Here is a 15,001-nt window from a genome sequence, read left to right on the forward strand (position 1 = left end):
ATCAATAGTCACCCTCTCCTTCTTTTAATAGTAAACTTTCTGATGTTTAGCTGGGCACATTGCCTAGTCAAGACTACATTTCCCAGCCTCCTTTACAGTTAGGCGCAGCCATTAAGACACAGTTCTGGCCAGTGGGTATGAGTGGAAGTGATGTAACTCATTCTGGTTGTGTCTTTAACTGGGAATGGTATGTGCTCCCCTTACTCCTTCTCCCCTCCTGATTAGGTGGTACGAAGATGTGATGACAGGAGCTGGGAGTTGTCAGAGGTGAAAGCTCCCATAACAGCCTTGAACCAAATTTCCAAGACAGTTAACATTTTCTTTCTTGCCTAACTCCCTGTGATTTGGAGTCTCTGTGTTAGAGCAGTTTAAACTATAACTTAACTACTATGATAACTATCCACCTTTCCTCTATCTTGGTTTTCTACCTAAAGTAATGACAGACACCTAGACAAAAGTGATAGACAAAGGTGATAAGGAAAAGGGATGTATTGGATCATATTAAATTCTTGTTATCCTCTCCTAGTTACCTGGGAAGCTACCAGGATCATAGTGGTAGTAGCAAACTCCTAATTATTCTTGCTATTTGACTTTACTCCCCCTCTTTATTAGCAAATAATTAAAGAAGCAATAATATTAGAAGCTCAGACTTGCTAATGAACCAAGGGTGCCTTTAAGTTTCCCTTTCTCAGGGTTGACTAGGGTCAGAGACTAGAGATCTATACAATTTGGTATTGATAAATGTTTAACACTGGCTCCCTAAGGAAAAACAGGCCCAAGTTGGTAGGGTTTGCCAATTTCCATGGTGTAAATACTCTCACTATGGCTGATTTCAAGCTAGGAATATGAGAAGAGATGTTCACATGTGCACCTTGCAAGGTAAAACTTGCTGGCTCCAGAACACTGGGATCCATCTATCCGTTGCCTCAGCCTGGGACTGCTCCCTGATTTCCTTACACTCTGCAGAAGGATGCTAACTTTACAGTGCTATGCACCAGGAACAGCAAAGACAATGTGGGGTGTGGCTCTGATGCCGTCAGAACTGCATCTGGGGCCTGGCCTTCATCTGATTTATGATGCTCTTGCAGTAACATTTCATCCTTTTGGTTCAAGTCAGTGTTTGGTAAACTTGACTACACACTGGAAACACTGGGGAGCTTTAAAAACTAGCAATGCCTGGGGACCAGCCTTAGAGATTCTGGTTCAATTGATCTGGGCCAGGACTGTTAAAAGCAGATATTTTAATGTGCAGCTAAGGTTGAGAACTGCTGATTTAAAGTAGTAGAGGATGATTGTAAAGACATCCCTTATTTACATAGACCCCTTATTTATCCCCTTATTTACATAGACCCCTTATTTATCCCTTATTTGCTTTTGGCATAAAAAGGAAAAGTCAACCTAGGTAGCCTGGCAAAAAGGGAAGAGGTCAATGGCAAGGCCAGGACATTTTTCTTAGTGAAAGAGAAACCTGAGCAGAAGAGGTCTGTGTTCTGTCTCCTCTGTGGGTCCTACAAAGAACCTTAAATATTATTCTTCTGAACACTTAAAAAATAAAACACTACTGAGCCTTTCTTTTTAGTTAAAAATTTAAGTAAGCATAGGAAATGCTGAAATCCTGGGAAGCTGTTATAGATCATTTAATAATCTCTCTTATGTTTTGAATTTATATAAACTGCTATCTTCATTGTGAGATCTGGTTCCATTTCTTTCCATCCACATTAGGAGTAGATGCTAAACTTCCTGGTATTTAAAAATCAGCAGACATCCAGGTTGTGTAGTTTTTGACCATTAAGTTAACCTCTGCAGTAAGCTGTGATGAGAATTTTACAAATTGATAAAATTGCTAGTTTACTAATGAATCATCTTTCATATAGCATTATTTCATACAATAATCAATACAAGTCCATGTGTAAATGCATATACAATATAAGCAAGACACTAAGGCTCTGTTGGGCCCAGCACCTGGTCAGGAGATGGGCAGCATGAGACGGTGAAAGAACACAAGAGCAGGAAGCCCAGGGCTCAGCTTGGCGCTATTCATGTCTGATGCAGTTTCCTGAGTCATAAAAAGGAGCACATAGAACAGGATTACTTTGGCCTCTTCAACTTTAATATTTTGATAAGGTATCCTGAGACTGAAATCCATCAGAGTGTCGATCAACCACACAGGTTCAAAGAACCAAAGAGGTTCTTTTCCCTAGGTTTGGCAGACATTGACAAGCTCTGAGAATGCGTATCTATTTCTAGAGCTTTTCCATCCTGAGCTTATATTCTTGCTAAATCAGGTATTGCAAATAGGTTTCATCTCCAGGTCCAGTCCAGTTGACTAGTAGTGGTCTCCCAAAGCACTCTGTTGGGCAGGATTCTGAAGCCGGGAGCAGAGTCGGTGCCATGAGTTAAGAGTGCCATGAGAAATGAAGATGGTCTTGGGTCTGAAAGGGGTAAAACAGCAGTACAGACATATCATGTGCCATCTGTGCTCCCAATCTTTTCATTTAGACCAGTGTTTTCTTCGTCTCTCATCAGGTACTTTGGAAGTGAAATGAATTTTGGGACTCTGTACTCTTGCCATCTTTGTCTCGGAAAATTTAGTCCATTATCAAAGCAGAAAGGGATCTGAAAGTATTTCAACCCAAACATTCGGCTACTTACTGAGCCTTTGACAAGCAGCTTCAATTTAGGTAAAATCTTTCTAATAACCAAACAACCAGCAGTTGATTCACTTCAACAACTAATTTATTTAAAGACAAATAAACGTTATTTAATATTATTTTGGCTAAAACAAAAAAAAATGCTTTTTGATTCTTTGGCTCTTAAGCTAGTCCCATTAGGCACAGTCTACAAGATAACAGAAATCGTGACCTTCCCTCTCTCCCACCTCCTTAGCCTGGGTGGCAGCATTTTTCCCTTCAGGCTGTGTGACACCACAGCATGATCTGAAAAGTAATTAACTACTTTAGAAGTTAATCCAGCATATACTTTGAAGCAGAAGCAATTCCATTCCTAATAGTTGCTTGGCAGATTGATTCTTACTTCTGGCTCTCGAAACGTTATGTAGTAATTGCCCCAGAATTTAAAAATCATCTGGGGAATTCCTTCTTCCACATCTAGGGTACAAATAGCTAATGACTTTGACATGTAGTGTGTGTGTGTGCATGTGTGTGTGTGCGTGTGTGTGTGTGTGTGTGTGTGTGTGTGTGTTGTGGAGGAAGGGGTTCTGCTGCTTTCTAAGCAGTGCCTTGAAAATCACTAGATAATAAGAAACTTGTCTCTTCTCACTGTAAAGACCTGAACAATCCTTACTTGACTGGATTGCAAAACTGAGCTTCAAAGCTAGTAAAATGATCACATGTAGAGAGAAATCTTGACGGGGTAGGTCTTCTCAGAATGGATGCGCTCTCACTTGGGTACTCTGGTTATAGAGTTGCCTGCTTTCCTGTTGGTTTTGGTGGTGGTGTTACTGCTTGTAGAACAGTGCTGTGACGTCTTCAGAGTAACAACTCAATCACTTTGTAAACTAACCACTCATCTCTGGATCAGAAGATCTTACTTGAACACTGTTCTCATATGCTGACTTCATTTTATGCCCATATTGATTCGATCATTAGACTATGCTCTGCACACTACCCTTCCTAAACTTGCTACATTCCCTCTGATTGAGGGAGTGGGTCAGACCCTCTTTCAATCGTTTCTATCTTCTCCAACTTTAGAGTCTCCTATAGCACTTGACACCCAAGAAAGACCTCACTGAATAGTCTGCGAATCAACTATCATGATGGTTGTGTTTAGTTTATGTTAGTTATTTATACTCTGTCCCTCTTCAAGAACTGAAGATGATTCAGATGGGATTTTCAGCTATTATCAGTTATCCATCAATCAATATAAATCCTTGCGCTGTCAGGTAGACTTCGTTTGAAATATTAAAAGTATGGGGCGCCTGGGTGGCTCAGTCGGTTAAGCGGTCGACTTCAGCCCGGGTCATGATTTCGTGGTCCGCGAGTTTGAGCCCCGCGTCGGGCTCTGTGCTGACAGCTCAGAGCCTGGAGCCTGTTTCAGATTCTGTGTCTCCCTCTCTCTGACCCTCCCCCGTTCATGCTCTGTCTCTCTCTGTCTCAAAAATAAATAAACATTAAAAAAAATTTTTTAAAGAAATATTAAAAGTAATTGAACTAATAAATTATTCCCAAACTGGAGATGAATTTCCGATTTGGGGATAATTAAAGGAATCTGTAAGAAAACAGAAAACTCAGGCCTTGCTCTCAAGTTGGTTGCAGTTTGGTTGGAGACAAGACTGATGTGCATGAGACACCATGTACAACAGGAGGCATTTGACTACAAAGTCCTAATCACACTCTGTAAGTTAGAAAGGAGCATGATCTCGGAGAATGGTTAATGAGTGAAGGCTTCAGGGGTGAGGTAAACTGAGTCAGGTATTAAAGGGGAACAAGGTTTGGAAAGGCAAAAGGAGAAGAATAGACATTCTGCGTGAGGCGTTGACAGGGGTGAATGCATGGTGAGAAAAAACAGTATGGCCCGGGAGGTGGTCAGCCTGTCTGCAACAGGGGTTTGGAATACCGTGGTAATTATGTAAACTTGATGGGTAGGGGTCCAATTACAGCGGGGCTTGTGGTCAGTGCAATAGAAAATAAGGAGCCCCTGAGGGATTTTGACCCAGGGAGTGACATTATAAAATGGTGTTTTCAGATTCTATTTCTGGCAGTGATACATGGGATGAAGGAAAACTAGGAACAAGGCAGCCGAATTGACTTAGCAGTGAGGGAAAACAGGACATTCTGACTACAGTGGAGGCAATGGGGACAGAGGCAAGAGATAATTCAAAAGAAATTTCAACCAGTCTTGGTGTCTGGCTAGATGTGGGATAAGGATGGAATAGGTCAAGGGTAAATCTGAAGGTGGGTGAGCATTGGGGTAGGGGGTTCAATGACAGAACCTGGGAAGTCAGAGGAGGAATTGTCTTTGAATGTGTGGAATTTGAAATGACAGTGAGCAGGGTGAGGAGGTGACAATGTAGGAGAAAGCAATGCAACTTTGAAACCTGAGTCTAAGTCATTTAACTTCACTGACAAGGAGAATGGTACCTGACTCACGTGGCTGAAGAACTGAGGAACTCTGGTAAGAATGTCAAAGTGTTTTGTAAAGTGCTACCCAAATGTACGCCTTCAGCATTTTACTACGTGTGCATCTTCTCCCTGGCTGCATATGCTAAAGTGGACGCAACACTGAGGCTCGTGAATGTCACGCTGGTGTGTTTTGAGGTCTATCGTTTCTGGTGACAGAGAGACTGGTTGGGAGGCCTCAGCAGCGAAACAGGTAAGAGATGAGGAGGAGCATCTGGCCCGGGGCAGTGACCACACAGGTAGAACTCAGTGGACTTACATGCTTTCCAGGAAGAAGAATGGATTGGATGTGGGAACTGAGTAAGAGGGGGGATTCTAGGATGACATCCGGGCTTCTGGTCTGGGCAACTGACAGCCTGTGGTTTAAATCACTGAGGAAGAAAAGATTGGAGGAGGGGCAAACTTGATCAGGGAGGAATATTCTGAGTTTAGTTTGGACACTGTGGTGGGTAAAATAATGCCCCACCCGAAGGAGTCTACATCCTAGTTCCCAGAACCTGTGAACATGTTACCTTTCATGGAAAAGGGACTGTGCAGATGTGATTGAAGATTTTGAGATGAGAGTATCCTAGACGGTCTGGGTGGACCCTATGTCCCTCTGAGTGAAAGAGAGAGGCAGGAAAGTGAGAGAGCAGAGGGGAGAAAGATGGGCCATTGCTGGCTTTAAAGATGGAGGGGGCTGCAAGCCAAGGAATGTGGGGGGCCTCTAAAGGCTGGAAAAGATAAGAAATAGCTTCTCACCTAGCACTTCCTAAATGAAACACAGCCCTGCTGAACCTTGATTTTAGCCAAGTGAAACTCGTGTTGGACTCCTGACCTTCAGAACTGTAAAATAATACTTTCTTAATACTTAAGCCACTAAAGTTTGTGGAGATTTTTTACAGCATCGATGGGGAACTAATATAAACACATTTGAGATATGTAAGAGTCATCTAAGTAGAAACCTAGGACAGTTTTATATTGAGGTCTGGGCTGGGATTATAGATTTGCCTATAATTAGTCTTTAGCCCATGTCATTCATATATATATATATATATATATATATATGAATGATATATATATATATATATATATATATATATATATATATATGTTAACGTCTCTGAAATCAGGATGTATCTTACAATTGATAATATCTTATAATTGTTGTCAGACAACAGATGTGTCATCTGTGCATGTCCAGGTGGCTTGACTAGACAAATGTAACCTCTGGACATTCCAGTCAACAAAACACAAAGACTACTTGAGAAAGGTATGTGAGTCCTGTTGTTGTCGAAAGACTTTCTGCTAATAAGTTTTGGTAAGATCATAAAGGGCCAATATTAAAATTTTCAGAATGGGTGTCAACGACTTTGAGGAAATTCTTAGAGACATTACTAATTCTTTTAAGCAATGCTGATTTATCAATATTCATGATAGAACAAGAGACAGAATTGTGATGGAAAAACAAAGATGAATTTGAGTCAAAAAGTAGCTCTGAGGACTTGGATTCTGAAAAATTGTAAATAATACATTAACCAATATACTGTGCTTACATTTCCTTTTTATACATGCACGAAAGTCTAAAAGAACTTTTTTAAAGTTATGAAATTAAAATTTTAAGTGATGAGGGAGCATCATGTCAACCTAATTAACACCATACTTCTGTATTCATAAAATAATGGTGAATCTTACTGAATGGAATCCTAAACTTGACAGTCTTTATAGCTATAGAGATGGGTGAAATGATTCAGAAAATACAGAATAATAAGAGTGGAAGATTCATGGAAAAAGTCTCAGAAATATTACCAGCAAGTAATTTGAAAAGATGTATCTAGAGCCATAAAAATATTTATACTCCTGACTCCCATTTTGGGTAATTCATCCCCAGAAAGTCATCCAAAAGAATAAAAAAATAATTAGACAATGGAAGGTTACTTCCATGAGTCCAGGATGACAGTATCAGAAGCTGGACTATGAACCTGAGTCCCAGCCCTCTGACATTGGCAAGTACACCATGCCTCATGCCAAATGGGAAACACAGTTCACAGTTATTCAGAATACAGTAGTGGCTTTGGTGAATCATAACTTGTATACTGGTAACCTTTTCCCCTTTCCAAAAGGGTATATGGAGCATCTTGATTTCTCTGTGTAATCTCACCTTTATACTTACCAAGATAGAGGAGATAATTGGATCAGTTTGACCCCATCCAATATGGTGCCATGCTTTTGAGCAGAATCTCTTACAGAGCCACTTCATGGGCCTTTCTGATACCCAGCCTAAACATATCTGCCTTTTGGTCCAGGCACAGATCCCCCAGTCCACTAGTATCTACAGTAGGACAACTTTTTTTTTTTTTAATGTTTATTCATTTTAGAAAGAGAGAAAGAGAGACCGAGCATTAAGTGGGAGAGGGACAGAGAGAGAGGGAGGCATAGAATCCAAAGCAGGCTCCAGGCTCTGAGCTGTCAGCACAGAGTGTGATGCAGGGCTCAGACTCATGAACTGTGAGATCATGACCTGAGCCGAAGTCGAACACTTAACCGACTGAGCCACCCAGGTGCCCCTACAGTATGACAACTTTATGAAGAAAGAATTATCTGTGGCTACTTTCCTCAGAGGCAGGCTATGGGCACGGCAAGCCCTTAGAATTTCACGGACCATCTAGAACTACACAATTTTAGGAAGGGGGAAAGGATACACTTCGTTACAGAAAAAAGAGATAATCTAAATATCCAAAAATAGTGAAGTAGATTATTCCATTATTTTAGTATGTTCATTCACTCAATAGATTTTATTCATATTTTAGAGATGACAATTATGAATAAAAAATAATAAGTAGCAACACTGAAAAAAGAGAAATACAATACTAAACATAACTACTGGTGAAACTTCATAAAAATATATATTAATATTGAAAATGATCATAGTTGTATAGGGAATGGGATTATGAGTGAATATTTTCTCTGTAATTCGAATTTTGTGAGGCATTATTATGTTATTTTATAATCATAATAGAAGTAGGAGAAAACATGCTTTGAACAACGGTAGTTTATGAAATAAAGCCATCAATCCAACTTCATAAAAAATATATAATCTACTAAAATATAAAATAATTAATAGAAACTTTATGACAAGTGACTATTAAAGGTCTGATCTGAGTGAATGATGGTTTAAAAATGGACTCATAAAGCCCCAAAGCAGAATAACCCATTTATTTTTATCTTATTTCATTAGAAGTAAATTTGTTACCAATACAGTGGTTCTTGCAAAATCCAAAATAGATTTTTTAAATTTATTTTTAGTTTTTATTATTTTTTAATGTTTATTTATTTTTGAGAGAGAAAGAAAGACAGAGTACAAGAGGGCAAAGGGGAAGAGAGAGAGAGGGAGACACAGAATCCAAAGCAGGCTCCAGGCTCCAAGCTGTCAGCACAGAGCCCAATGCAGGGCTCGAACCCACAAACCGTGAGATCATGACCTAAGCCAAAGTTGGATGCTTAATCAACTGAGCCACCCAGGAGCGCCTAGAGGCTCTCTCTTTTTTTTTTAATGTTTATTTATTTTTGAGAGAGAGAGAGAGAGAAAGAGAGAGCAAGCTGAGAAGGAACAGAGAAAAAGGGGGACACAGAATCTGAAGCAGGCTCCAGGCTCTGAGCTGTCAGCACAGAGGCCGTCATGGGGCTCAAACTCACAAACAGCAAGATCATGATCTGAGCCAAAGTTGGATTCTTATTCAACTGAGCCACCCAGACACCCCACAGAGGCTCTTTTATGAAGAGATGAGATTGTTGGAAAAAGCCCCTATCAAGGGAAGGTTAAGAAATAGTCATTTGCCAGGGATCTTGTGTTTTATACCTCACTCCTTGATCTCTAGAAAATTCCCGTATTTATCTGGAAGTATCCACCCCTCCATCCACGTACTTATAATGGGAAAAGAAAGGCCTGCTTGGGCACTATGATCTCCTCTCTTCATAGGGTCATGAATGTCTGGCAAAGGAGTGGGCACATGACTGAAGACTGGCCATTCATTTTCTTCCCTGGACATTTGAAATTGGAAGGAAAGGAGGGAAAAAGGGAGAAAGATCTCTCTCTAAGTGGCCAGACCCATCAAGTGAAAATTCTGAGAACTGTTAAAAGTCATAATTTCCATCACATAAATACAAAGACAGAGAAGGCAGTAAGAGAGGATGGAGCAGACATACAGAAAAGAAACAGAAGAGGCTGGAGAGCTTCTAAGAGCCTGGATCCAGTGCCTTCCGAGGTCCAGCTGAATCTTTGTCCTTGAGTTCTATGTATCCTAGGTGTGACTTTCAAAATATTTAACAAGGGCAGAGGGAAGAAAAGCAAGACAGGGTCAGATGGCTGCTACCCAGTCCCGAAGTCTGCTCCCCTTCCAGGCCTTATTACCTCTTCTGTTATGGGGCACAGAACCCTGAGAAATCCCCAGCAGATAAACCAATAAACTGGGGTGGCTGAGGCAGTGAGGAGGCCTTGGGGGGGGGGGTGTTGGTCTCAGAGCAACAGAAACAGAGCATTTTAGAATGTAAATAACCAGTATCACCGTATAAGTACAACCAACTGTCGATCAGCCCTGTCTGTGTCCTTATAAAAAAATGTTGCTTTTTCACCTCAGCTAGGTTGAGTGGCTTATTCACAACTGTAAATCTAAAAAACTTGTGATTTGTGCTGTATCATGCTTTGCCATCTATTTTGCTGACTGAATTTGATGGTAACTTCATCGAGCCTTAGGGGCTAGAACAAACATTGAAGTAATTTTGTTCAGTCTCCCACCCAAATTTACTTTTTATCCAAATAATTCAGCAGAAGGAAGAAAAACATCTGCACCTTTTAATTTACTCAAAGTACAAGAAATAAACCCACTAATTAATTTTGTTGTTATTATAATGTAATACATGGTCATTGCAGAAAATTTTTTAAAATCTAGATTTAAAAACCACGTATCCAATCATTAATAAAAAATCTGTTAACAGATTTTGTTATTTGTATATCCTTCTTTTTATGCATCTATAGAATTCCCACTTTTTGCAAGAATAGTTTTTCATCACAACCATCCCTTACTTCATATATTATGCTCTTTCTTTCCACAAAACCCAGATTTTTAAATGTCTTGTCCTGTCTTTCATTTCTTGGTGTTTAGGCATTGGGGGGAAGGGAGGAGGACAGATCTTCAGAGTTCTTCGAGGTACAAGGTTTATGTAGCTCTTTGCTCCCTGCTCACAGTGCAGATCTCAGGAGAACAGGGTTGACCTTATTTCCAGGCAGAATTATTCATGTCACCACTTTTACTTTGGAAGCTGCTTAGCGAGTCATGTCTGACTGTATGAGAAAGGATGAATTTACACATTCAGCAGCAGGTGCACTGAAGTCAACGAAGTCCATTATTTAATCTCCAATATTAGCTCCCGAATTGCAAAATGGGAGGAAGACAAATGAGTTATGAAACCTCATATATCACTTAGCTTCCTTACTTTTATCCATTGGGAAGTAAAGTCTTTTCAACTAAGAAAAGCTGTTTGCATTTAATCATTTAGACTTATATCTAGAGTATTTTTAAGGTGATGCAAATTGTTGGTGCTAAAGAAGATCTGCCAGACCAAGTAAAGTGACCAGCCAGCGCATGGGGACAGATCACCCACGATGCAGCAGAAATGGAGAGACCTGAGAATTCAAATGGCCACAAAGGAATCGTCAGGGACACTGAAAATAAAGAGCAGCAGTTAAGCTATGTGAGGCAGGGCAGATCTGTGTTCCTAGAAGCTCAATAAAAGGAAACAAGAAAAACTATTGCCATTTTGGTCCACATGGATACCAGTGCAATGCCCAAAATTATGTACTGGTTCACCTGAACTCCACATTCATCATCATCATCATCTGTTTGGATCAGGTGCTCGGTTCTGCAAACCACTTTTGAAGAGGGAGATTGGCAATTTAGAATATATCCAACAGTAAAACAAGCCAGAGGCAAAAAGGCATATAAGGAGGTTTTAAGGTAACAGATACGATTCATTTGCAGAAGAGAAGACTGAAAGAGAGAATGTTACTCTCTTTATAAATTTGAAAACACCTAAATGTCTATCAAAAGGAAAACATTTAAAGATATTATGAGGGGCGCCTGGGTGGCGCAGTCGGTTAAGCGTCCGACTTCAGCCAGGTCACGATCTCGCGGTCCGGGAGTTCGAGCCCCGCGTCAGGCTCTGGGCTGATGGCTCGGAGCCTGGAGCCTGTTTCCGATTCTGTGTCTCCCTCTCTCTCTGCCCCCCCCCCCGTTCATGCTCTGTCTCTCTCTGTCCCCAAAATAAATAAAAAACATTGAAAAAAAAATTTTTTAAAAAAATAAAGATATTATGAGATGTCTGTATTACAGGATGCTATACAGCCATTAAGAATCTTACATTCGGGGTGCCTGGGTGGTTCAGTTGTTTAAGCAATCAACTTCGGCTCAGGTCACGATCTCGCAGTTTGTGAGTTTAAGCCCCACGTAGGGCTCTGTGAGGACAGCTCAGAGCCTGGAACCTGCTTCAGATTCTGTGTCTCCCTCTCTGCCCCTTCTCTGCTTACACTCTGTCTCAGTCACTCAAAAATAAACACTGGGATGCCTGGGTGGCTCAGTCAGTTAAGCGGCCGACTTCAGCTCAGGTCATGATCTCACGGTTTGTGAGTTCAATCCCCCTGTCGGGCTGTGTGCCAACAGCTCAGAACCTGGAGCCTGCTCAGAGCCTGTCTCCCTCTGTCTCTGCCCCTCCCCTTCTCTCTCTGTTCCTCCCCTGCTCACTCTCTGTCTCTCTGTCTCTCTCAAAATAAATAAACATTAAAAACATTTTTTAATAAATAAGATTTTTCTTCTTTAATGTTTATGAATTTTCTACAGTAAAAATATGACTTCTGTATTCATATTAAAACCAATAAATTTATATAAAAAAGAGAGAGAAAGAGGAAACAAAAGTCTGGAATGATGAGGTGGAAGGGGATGTGTGAGTATGTGTGTGTTTGTGTACAGAGAGAGAGGTTAGTGTTTTTTTTTCCTCTTTCCATTTTTATTTTAAATTATAAAAACAATATATGACCACTTCCTGTAAATAATTCAATAATAATTTCAATCATTCAACAAATATTTACTGAGCATCATTAAGTACTTTTACTCTTCATGGTTCTAAAGCACAGAACAAGGAGCAGTGGGTGGAAGTGACATGGAGACAGAAGGTGACTCAGTATGAAAAAGAAATATCAGAATTGCCAACAACAGAAGAGATTGCTATATACAGTGGAGAACTTCCATGTCATTGAAAAGTACACAATCATGTACATTACTGTGGGAAATCTTATGAGAAAATGTATGATTTTGAAGATCTCTTCTGATTCTGAGGATTTATTAATTTCTAAATTAACATTAAGGATCAGGAGATAAGTCCTCACCACTCACCTACCATACAATATTGGGCAACTCAATTCCCTTCCGATAGTCGTTTTTTTTTTTTTTAAGTTTATTTATTTTTGAGAGAGAGAGAGACAGAGAATGAGTGGGGGAGGGGCAGAGAGAGGGAGACACAGAATCTGAAGCAAACTCCAGGCTCTGAGCTGTCAGCACAGAGCCCGACGCTGGGCTCAACCTCACAGACCGCGAGATCATGACCTGAGCCGGAGTCGGACGCTTAACCGACTGAGCCACCCAGGCGCCCTGATAGTCCTTTCTAAAACAGGAGAAATAAGACTGACTTGGACCAATATAAACTTGACAGATAAGATTCAGAGAATGTTTCTCAAGTACTTAGATCATATTTAGCAGATAAATGAAGACATCTGTTGTAAATGATCTACTGCAATACTCAGGCAGAACTACAGCATTCTCTATAATATAGAATCTTTAAAGAATGTCTTAAACCCAAACTAGGATGGCAAATACTTTAGAAGCCTCTGGTTCTATATGGAGCTCATTGTTCATCTGTTATTTCCACTCTCACAATATAATTATGCCACGATGTGACCTCCTTCACACTGGCATGTTCATACCACAATGATTCAGAAACCATAATTTTGGAGAGTTGGGCATTTTTAAAAAGTAGAAGAAGAAACATAATTACAAAAGCAAATTAATGCCACAATGAGCTACCTCTTCATATGCACTAGGTTAACCAAAAAGACACAATCAGAGCAGTGAGAAATGGAGAAATTAGAAGCCTCATATAGTGCCAGTGGGAATGTAAAATGCTGTGACCACTCTGAAAAAAAATAGTTTGGCAATTCCTCAAATGTTAAACATGGAGTTACCACATGACCCAACAATTCTACTCCCAGGTATAAACCCAAGAGAAAAGGAAACTACCTTCACACAAAAACTCGTATGTGAACGTCTGTAGCAGTGTTATTCTTAGAGCTAAAAAGTAGAAATAATGTAAATACCCATCAACTGAAAAACAAAAATGTAGTAGTATTCATAAAATGGAATACCATTCAGCAACAAAAAGGAATGAAGTATTGACACATACTACAATATAGAGGAACCTTGAAACATGTTAAGCGAAAGTAGCCAGTCACAAAAGACCACAGACTGCATTGATTCCATTTATATGACATGTTCAGAATAGGCAAATCTATAGAAACAGAAAGTAGATTAATGGTTGCCTAGGACCGGGAGGCTGTGGAAAGGGACCCGACAATGACTGCTAGCGGGCACAGGGTCTCTTTTTGGGGTTGTGAAATGTTCTATAATTAGTTGTGCCAATTGCACAACTCTGAATACGCTACAACCCTGCACTGTATTCTTGGGGTATATTTCAACAATGCCATTTTGGAAAAAGAAAGAAAACTCTGTTTTCTACCAGTTCATTTCAGCTGCCTAAATTTCTCTGGCTGATATCAGGCCTGCTGTAATATTTCCTAGATAAATTTCAACCTTGGGAAAAATACTGCAGATGTAAAATATTAGCTCTAGGACCTCATGACCTAGTTGGACCCAGTTAAAATTACTGTAGATGAGAGTTTCATCGCATGAACAAAAATCTAACCAGATAACAAAGCAGACGTTCCAACGTTTCAAGGTGTGAAAGTGAAAAGCCAGCCCCTGATTTGGGTCAACGTCTTCTAAAGAACCAAAGAGGAGTGATTTTTAAGTCACCAGAAAGGAAAGAAGGAAAGAAATAAAAACCACAATTGAAGATGTTCACCAAAGAATGGGGGTAGTGGCTGAAAGACATCTTTTCTTTTTTTTCTTTCTTGCCTTGTCTTTCTAACTGGATTGAAGAATCCCAAGGGCAGGGCCCACGTGCCCTTCTTTTGAGTCCCTCCATGACACTTAACACAGTATCCTGCCACAGGGAATTGTAGTGGCCTAAGGCCCTATAGTGCCCAGCTTCTGCCCATCCTCCCCTCACCGCATTCCACACCTGCTCCCCACACACTGGTTCCTGCCATTTTCACATCTCAGGCTCTCGCCCACCTTAGGCCCCTGACCATGCTGGTCCTGTGACTGAATGCTCTTCCATACTCTTTTTATGGCTCCCTTTCTTTCATTTTCAGGTCTCTGCTCAGATGTTACCTCCTCAGAGAGGCCCGCCCTCACCACCCACCATAAATTGTCGGTTCCCTTAAGAATCTGTCATCTCATCCAATTTGTTTGCTTCATAGTATTTATTTTTAACGTTTTTTTTAAATTCTTTATTATTGAGAGACAGAGAGACACAGAGCATGAGCAGGGGGAGGGGGAGAGAGAGGGGGAGACACAGAATCCGAAGCAGGCTCCAGGCTCTGAGCTGTCAGCACAGAGCCCGACGTGGGGCTTGAACTCACAGACTGCGAGGTCATGACCTGAGCCGAAGTCGGTCACTTAACTGACCGAGCCACCCAGGCGCCCCTGTTTACTTCA

General features: G+C 40.6%; 1 long non-coding RNA gene across 8 annotated transcripts in view; it reads right to left on the reverse strand.

Moving 5' to 3' along the window:
• LOC124508893 (uncharacterized) overlaps positions 1 to 15,001 on the reverse strand; it is a 68,961-nt gene that overhangs the window by 20,687 nt on the left and 33,273 nt on the right. The window contains exon 4 of one of the 8 annotated variants that reach the window (XR_006961326.1): positions 1,914 to 2,432. The exons of the other annotated variants lie outside the window; for them this stretch is intronic. This is a non-coding gene — a long non-coding RNA (uncharacterized LOC124508893). Of the gene's footprint in view, positions 1 to 1,913; positions 2,433 to 15,001 lie in introns of those variants that run through there. 8 annotated transcript variants of the gene reach the window in all.

Source organism: Lynx rufus, unplaced genomic scaffold, assembly GCF_022079265.1.
Source record: "Lynx rufus isolate CCGP_SWC_20201006 ecotype Redwood Valley unplaced genomic scaffold, mLynRuf1.p SCAF_13, whole genome shotgun sequence".
NCBI classification, from domain to species: Eukaryota; Metazoa; Chordata; class Mammalia; order Carnivora; family Felidae; genus Lynx; species Lynx rufus.